This window comes from Equus quagga, chromosome 5 (genome assembly GCF_021613505.1).
Source record: "Equus quagga isolate Etosha38 chromosome 5, UCLA_HA_Equagga_1.0, whole genome shotgun sequence".
Taxonomy (NCBI): Eukaryota; Metazoa; Chordata; class Mammalia; order Perissodactyla; family Equidae; genus Equus; species Equus quagga.
The window spans coordinates 64,993,281-65,001,144 of NC_060271.1; the positions used below are offsets into that span (position 1 = coordinate 64,993,281).

Here is a 7,864-nt window from a genome sequence, read left to right on the forward strand (position 1 = left end):
ATAGTTTGTAACTATTTGCAAAATATTGACAACATAGAAAATGCCCATATATTAAAATGTGGTTGAAAAAACTATGGTACATCCACACAGTGGGATTTGTCTACACTGTAACCTGACATGGAGGGACTTCCAGAACGTACTGTGAAATGTAAAAAGCACAGTGCAAACACATATCTATAGTGTGTTACCTTTCGTGGTGTTAGCACATGCAGAGGAGATTAAAAAAAATAACAACACACCCAAACTGGGAGGATAAATCAGAGTGGGATTGGTTACTGGGGAGGGTAAGGTAACAGGGAGGATACACCAAAAGGACACTTGCATCTAAAGAATGAAGGTTCCTTGTGTTTTGCGGAACCAGAGAGCAAAGCAGAGAACAAAGACACTTCTCTCAGCCTTCAGACTCTGTATTCCATACTGTTTGAAACAATAATTTGAAGCTTCCTATATATTAGCTTAAAAACTTGGCTAGGGAAGATAGAAGAGAGTGTTCCCTCTCTCCATAATCATCTGGAAGGCACCATATGCTCCCGTGAGATTACTGAAAGGAGTGAAGCTGAGATCTAATCAAAACTGAGAACTTGGAGACCAATTTTCCTGTGCAGCCATCACTGTACCCATCCCAGGGGAGCTGAGGGATGTCAGTAGGACAGAGAAGAGAGAAATTGCCCCAGAGATTAATGCTGAGAGGACAAAAAAAGTGTGATGTAAGCACAGAATAACTGAACTGCTGTGGACCCCAATCCTGATCACACCACAGTAACGCATTGCTATTAGAGAACGTTTAGCAGCAAATATTGAGTGACCTCTACAGCATTTGGATCCCAGATATGGTGGGGAAATACTAGTTCATAGACCATTGACGTCTAACTGTCTATCTAATGTGGCCAAAATATTACATAGTACCTGGAAACCGATTATGATTTGTTATAGGCATCAGAAATAAAACATGTTTGAAAATGTGCAAGAAAAAAGTACACATTACTACAGAGAAGATGTTGACAAATAGGAAAAAACCTCAGAGTGTCTCCCCACAAGTGGCCACAAGAGGGAGGACGTGCAACACAGTGATCCCAGGAGGGGCTCTGAGTCTTTCTCTTGTAATAATGACCAAGAATCCAGACTGATTTTAGGTATCATCATCATCATCATCATCACCATCATCATCATCATCATTATTATCATCATCATCACCATCACCACCACTTCTTTATTCCATTTCAGAGCTTACCATTCTCATCTAGGAATAATTTCACAACTCCTCTTGTTGCGCGTTCTTCCAGCAGACTTCGTGACCATAGAGAAAATAACACCTACACAACATTCAGAAAGGACATAATCAATGCTCTCCTTCGGAGGCCCAGGGTTCACTAGTTTGGATCCCAGCCATGGACATACACACCACTTGTCAAGCCATGCTGTTGTGGCATCCCACATACAAAATAGAGGAAGACTGGGACACGTTAGCTCAGGGACAATCTTCCTCACCAAAAAAAACCCCCCAAAACACGTAATCCTATTGACTAGTCAGATCAGAAATGGAAAACTTGGAAAAATACCTATTTCTAAAAATAAGTGCCAAATAGTTATGGTAACATACGTAATCTTCAGTTGAGACACCACGGTCTCAAGTTTGCAGAAATACGGTCACAGCCATGTGAATCCTAATATGGGATCAATGCTATCTCAATCTCCCCAGTTAGAAGTATCTCAGAGTGTGTTCTACATTTCCATTTGATTTCTGCAACCTTCTAAGTGGTACAAAATTCTACTTATTTTTCCAAATAGTTCACTCAGTAACAGTCATCCATTATGTTTTAATAAATCTCATTTTAATAAATCTCATGTTTTAATAAATCTATTCTTCTTTTCCTTTCATCAGACTATCAATATCCCAGTTGTAAATGGCCATATAGAAACATGTGTCATCTAAGAGTGAACATAATTTACTTCTTCAGTATTCTCTATTGGGCAGCAGAGTTTAAAAGAATTAAAATCTAAAAAAAAATAAATAAATGAAGGCAGGCTCAGATAGAGTAGACTATTTCTAACAAAGTCAGTATTTAATCAAATAAGAAGAGTGTTAAAAGGAACCATCTTGGTTATCTTTGCTCAATACATTCTTTAAAAAAGTATTTCATTAGTTACATTTATTTATCATCCCCAATAATAAGATATATTGACATCATGTAACTCCAGATATAATACACAAAGAAGGATATACTCTTTCTTCTTGCCAAAAATGAAAATCTGATTCTAATCAATAGAAAACATCAAACAATTCTCATTAGAGGGGCATTCTCCAAAGTTATTGTCCAATCTACTTAAAAAGTTTCAAGAGGATAAAAGATACACAAAAACTAAAGAACTGCCAGGGATTGGAGATTAGGGATACATAACAACTAAATGCAATATAGGATCCTGGATTTTATCCTGGAACCTAAAAAGGGCATTGGAGGAAAAATCAGTGAAATCCAAAGATAGATTGTTAATTAGTTAAAATTATTGAATTAATGTTAATTATCTGGTTTTGTTAACTATAGTATGGGTGTGTAAGATGTTAACATTAAGGAAAGCTGAGAGAAAGAAGGTATAGGAACAATCTTTATATTTTTGAAACTTTTTGCAAGCCTGAAATTATTTCAAAGTAAATTAAAATACATAAAAAATCATTAAAGCAGGTAATTAAAGCAGGAAAGTATATGAGTTCTTATTGAACAATTCCACAAGTGTCTTTCCATTTACCCTCCTTTACCTATTTGTAATTCTCGTCTCTTGTAGTGACAATCTTGGCTCTCAGTACCCACAGTATATTGACTTATTTGCTCAACCTTATAATATGCATAAAGTGTTTTGAAAATGTTTAGTGCACTAACTCTGAGAACAAGAAATCTAGTGACTAGAGTTCCATATTTGTTTAGAGGTCTGTTTCTCTCTATCCTGTGGGCATAGAGTTCAAATTCTCCAACTAAGTTTCCTTGTGTTAATCCATACTTTCATCCACTTTCAGTGTGTCTGTCATGTTCATTTATATTGATTCAGTTTCAGAAGGTATTTCTGGATATCCTTCCATGAAGAGTATCCTCTCTGAAAAACAAACTATGATTTGAAAACTTTCTGAAAAACTACTTCACAGCCCTGTAATTTGCCAAAGGCATAAAACAAATCAAAAATGTTTATTCTTGAAAAGTACTAGAACTGTGTGTAAGGATAGGAGAGTCTGTGATCTTTTTCCTGAGATGGTTTCCTTCTACTTCCAGCTCAGTCATCAAGAACTGTAGTTTTACCAATAGGAGAATGATAAGAAAACTAGCAACTAGCTGACAAAGGGAGTGGACTTGATTTGGTGGTGAAGCAAGATTCTTCAGTGTTTGCAGCTAAAGGGGGTCAACTCTGTCAGAAATAAACAGGGAAAACTTACAGCTTTGTTAGCCAAACATGATGGCCACAATTGGTGGAAGTATAGAACAGCCAGAAAGTTAATGGTGAAATCCTAGAAGTATACAGCCACAGAATTTCTGAGCTAACCTCTCTATTCATCATTGGCTGATGTAGAAGCTGCAGGTATCTATGGCAGAGACCCAAGACTGATCAATAAAAAGTAAAAATGAAGAAAGTTAAGAACTGATTCACTTTTACCACACTCCTGAGACCATGCAGGTACATTGGTAGAAGACACAAGCTATATGTGCTCAAAGTGTTTAGCAAAACTACTGCCCAAATCATTGGTGAAAACTAAGATATACAGATAGAGGGGCACTTCCTAGAAATCCAAGCTCAAAATAAAAAATAAGACACATTGAAACAGAACAGAGACATCAGTGGTCAAACACCAAGTGGTAGATAGATTCTGCAGTATAAGTTAAGGCAAGTTACCAAAAAGAAACCCAATAATCCTCAGAAAAATAAAACAGAATCCAGAGGTGCAAGACTATCCTATCTAAGGTGTCCAGTTTTTAATCAAACACTCCAAAGAAATGGACACATATAGAAAGGGGGGAAAAAGAATAAACAGTCTTTGGAAGCTGACTCTGACTATCCTAAATACTGAACTCAGCAAACAAATACTTCAAGGCAGCTACTATAATGATGCTCAAAAAATTTTTAATAAAACGACTATGCTTAAAGAGTTATAAAGGAAAATATGAAGACAATAACTCAATAAACAGAGACTTTAGAGAAATAAAAAATATTTGAAAAGACCAAATTTGAATTTTAGGACTAAGAAGTACAACGATGTAATTGAAAAACTCACTTGATAGTTCAAGCAGTAGTTTGAGATGACATAAGAAAGAACAAGTGTACCAGAAAGAACCAGTATCTTTATAGATAGATCAAAGGAATTATCTAACTTAAAATTGAAAGAAAAAAATTGAAGAACAAATGAACAAGGCCTCAAATGAACAAGAACATTTATAGGTCAATGTGAAGGATACCAATATATGTGTAATGGGAAACACAAAGGAGAAGCAAGAGAGAAAGAGATTGAAACATATTTGGAGAAATAATGGTAAAAACTTTTTTTCAAGTGTAACAAAACACACTAGTCTATAGATCAAAGAAACTCAATGAAACTCATTCATGATAAACACAAAGAAATACATAACTACACACATTATAGTTAAAATGCTGAAAGACAATGACAAAGAGAAAAGCAACTAGATCAAGAAAAAAGACAAACATTATACACAGAGAAATATTAAAGCTGTTTGTTAACTTTTTCATTATGACCAACGGAGACTAGAACACAGTGGAATGAAATGTTTAAAGTGCTAAAGAAAACAAAATGTCAACCAAGAATTATGTATCCAGTGAAACTATCTTTAAAAACTAATGGCAAAGTAAAGACAGTCCTTGATAAACAAAATGAAGACAAGTCATTACCAGAAGATATGCCCTATAAGAAATTCAAGACGAAATCATTCAGAATCACAGGAAAGGGTAGCAAACAGTAACTCAAACACACAGGAAGGAATAGAGGCCTCAAGAATAGCAAAGAAAAATGAAAGAAGCTAGAAACAAACAAAAACAGTGTTTATGTCAATTTATATGATGTTGAAATCCAGGAAAAGCAAACTATTGTAAGAGATCAGCATAACAGTTGCCTTGGTTGTATTAAGGGGCCCAGTTATTGACTAGGAAAGCCCCTGAGGGAGACATGAAGAATTTGAAATATGGGTTTATATCTGGATAGTAAATAAGCATAAAACTTTATTTAGTTGCACATTTAAGACTTTTTCCCTTTACTTTGTATGTTTTTTATCGTAATTAAAAAATAAAGAAGACCAACCTAGGCTCTTAAACATGAACAAACAAATAAGAGGCACCATATATTCATGGAAACAACTCAACCTTACTAAAGAGAAGTGTAAAATATGCCTGGGAAAGTGCTGTAGAACTAGAATGGTGGTAGAGGAAAACAGAAGGAACCATTTAATATGTTCCTTTTCCCACTTAGGCAGCATAGATTTTATCTCCTTTATTTTCATTCCAAACATTGAACATATTTTATGTCACTTTGTATACAGGAGAGGCCCCCACCCTCCTGTTGGCTCTTTCCATACTGCTGCACCCACCAGGGGATTTGCACATTGTTCCCTAGGGAGGACCTTCCCTTAACAGGCTGAGATAAAAGATCAACTCTAGTCTTGACGTAGCAGGACTCATCATTTCAACTTCTCAAAATGATGTTCGCTGCTCAGCTCCTGGGGCTGCTAATGCTCTGGATCCCAGGTAAGGACAGAGGGGAGATGAGAAAAGGAGCATAGGGTGAGAAACGTAGGAAGGGTGAGCTCTGGGGCGCCACTGATTCCCACGTAAATTGTATCTGCATATTATGTGGATATGCCCCTCTCTTCAGGATGCAGCGTGAGATATTTAGACCTGTGATAGTGAGGAAGATTCCAGAAGGAGAAATGGGACGATGAACACAGAAAACGGGGGTTGGTGTAGGTGACTTCTAAGGACCCATAATGCCTTGCAATCAAGGGTATTTGTTTGAAATTGGATAGTTTTGGGGTATGAATCAAAATTACAGAAAACATGATTTTGCCTGAAATAAATAGCAAAAAATAAAATTATGAAAATTTCTTGCAATGTTTGTAACTGATTTTTTACCCTTCTCTCATTATTTTAGGATCCTGTGGAGACATTGTGATGACCCAGAGTCCACTCTCCCTGCCCGTCACCCCAGAAGAGCCGGCCTCCACCTCCTGCAGGTCTAGTCAGAGCCTTCTCCATAGTAATGGATACACCTATTTGGGTTAGTACCTGCAGAAGCCAGGCCAGTCTCCACAGCTGCTGATCTATTTGGTTTCCAGCCGGGCCTCTGGAGTCTCAGACAGATTCGGTGGCAGTGGGTCAAAGACAGATTTCACCCTTAAAATCAGCAGAGTAGAGCCTGAGGATGGTGGAGTTTATTACTGCATGCAAGGTATACAAAATCCTCCCACAGTGGTGTAGACCTGAACATAAACCTCACTGCCTGGTGTGGCCCAGCTGCCCGCAAATGTTGTTTGTCTGGGGAGCAGGCACAGCAGATTCTTTGAGTCTGTATAAGAGGAGATGTTGGAGAATTCAGAGGAATTGGTCACTGTGGAAAGATCTGTCCCCTGGGCGCCTTGGCTATACCTCTGGTGTCACCTGTTTATGGCCTTGTCAGTCCCTGCAGCTTTGGCATGACATAAGCAGCAGGGAGAAAGGAGAGTGTCCCATAAGCTCTGAGCCACTATTCATGACAAATGGGAGAACTGAAAACTTCATCCTAATCCTCCCTGCCTTGTGTCCAGTTGTAAATTACACTTAGGACAGCCAGAGAACTGAGCCAGGTTAGTGGCAATGGAGATTAAATATACATTTAGATTTAGCAGTTTTTCATATGTATTTATGAGCATATTTGGTAATATGCAGAATTCGGCACTTTCCCACTTTCTCAACTTCTTACTTCTCCTTTTTATTACTTATCTCCCCACTCAATAAAGATGGTCTGGATAGCATTGTCCAGACAAAATATCCTCAGGGAAATCATGGCTGAGAACAATTAGAAAAAGTCTTGGTATTTGAGTGTTCAACTAAACTTTTGTAAATTCATAGCAGATGAAAAATCATAACACTAAAAGCCTTGATTCATCTCAATTACTTTTCACTGGAAGAAAATGTAAGTCCCTGAAATTCCAAAAGTTGGGTTTCAAAAATAAAAACCATAAATTGGAAGATGTAAGGCACAGAATTTATCCCACATAGACCTGGAAGAATACAGATGACATGAGATTTTCAAAAGATATATTGAAACATTTTCATTGTGGAAATAAATCCCATTTGATCATGGTTTATAATCCTTTAATATATTAGTGAATTCAGGTTGCTACGATTTCCCTGGGGATCAGTGCATCTATATTTATGAGGGATATTGGTCTGCGGTTTTCTTTCTTTGCGGTGTCTTTATCTGGCTTTGGTATCAGGGTAATGCTGGCCTCATAGAACTAGTTAGGAAGTGTTCCTTCCTAGTGGGTATTTATAAGATTTTTAGAAAGATTGATGTCAATGTATTTTTTTAAATGTGTGGTGGAATTCACCCTTGAAGCCATCTGGGCCAGGACTTTTCTTGTTGAGAGGATTTTGACTCAATCTCTATACTAGTTATAGTCTCTGTTCTTCTATTCTTCTATACTATCTGTTCTATTTCTTCACTGTTCGTTCTTGTTAGGTTCTGTGTTTCTAAGAATTTGCTCATTTCATCTAGGTTATTTAATGTGTTGGTATACAATTGTTCATAGTACTCTTTTAAATACATTTATTTCTGTAAAATCAGTAGCAATATCTCCATTTTCATTTCTGGTTTTAATAATTTGACTCTTCTGTCTTT

General features: G+C 37.0%; 1 pseudogene; it reads left to right on the forward strand.

Annotated features, from left to right (window-relative positions):
* The first annotated feature begins 5,684 nt into the window (after positions 1–5,684).
* On the forward strand, positions 5,685–6,462 carry LOC124239638 (immunoglobulin kappa variable 2-28-like; annotated as a pseudogene).
* The last annotated feature ends 1,402 nt before the right edge of the window (positions 6,463–7,864 follow it).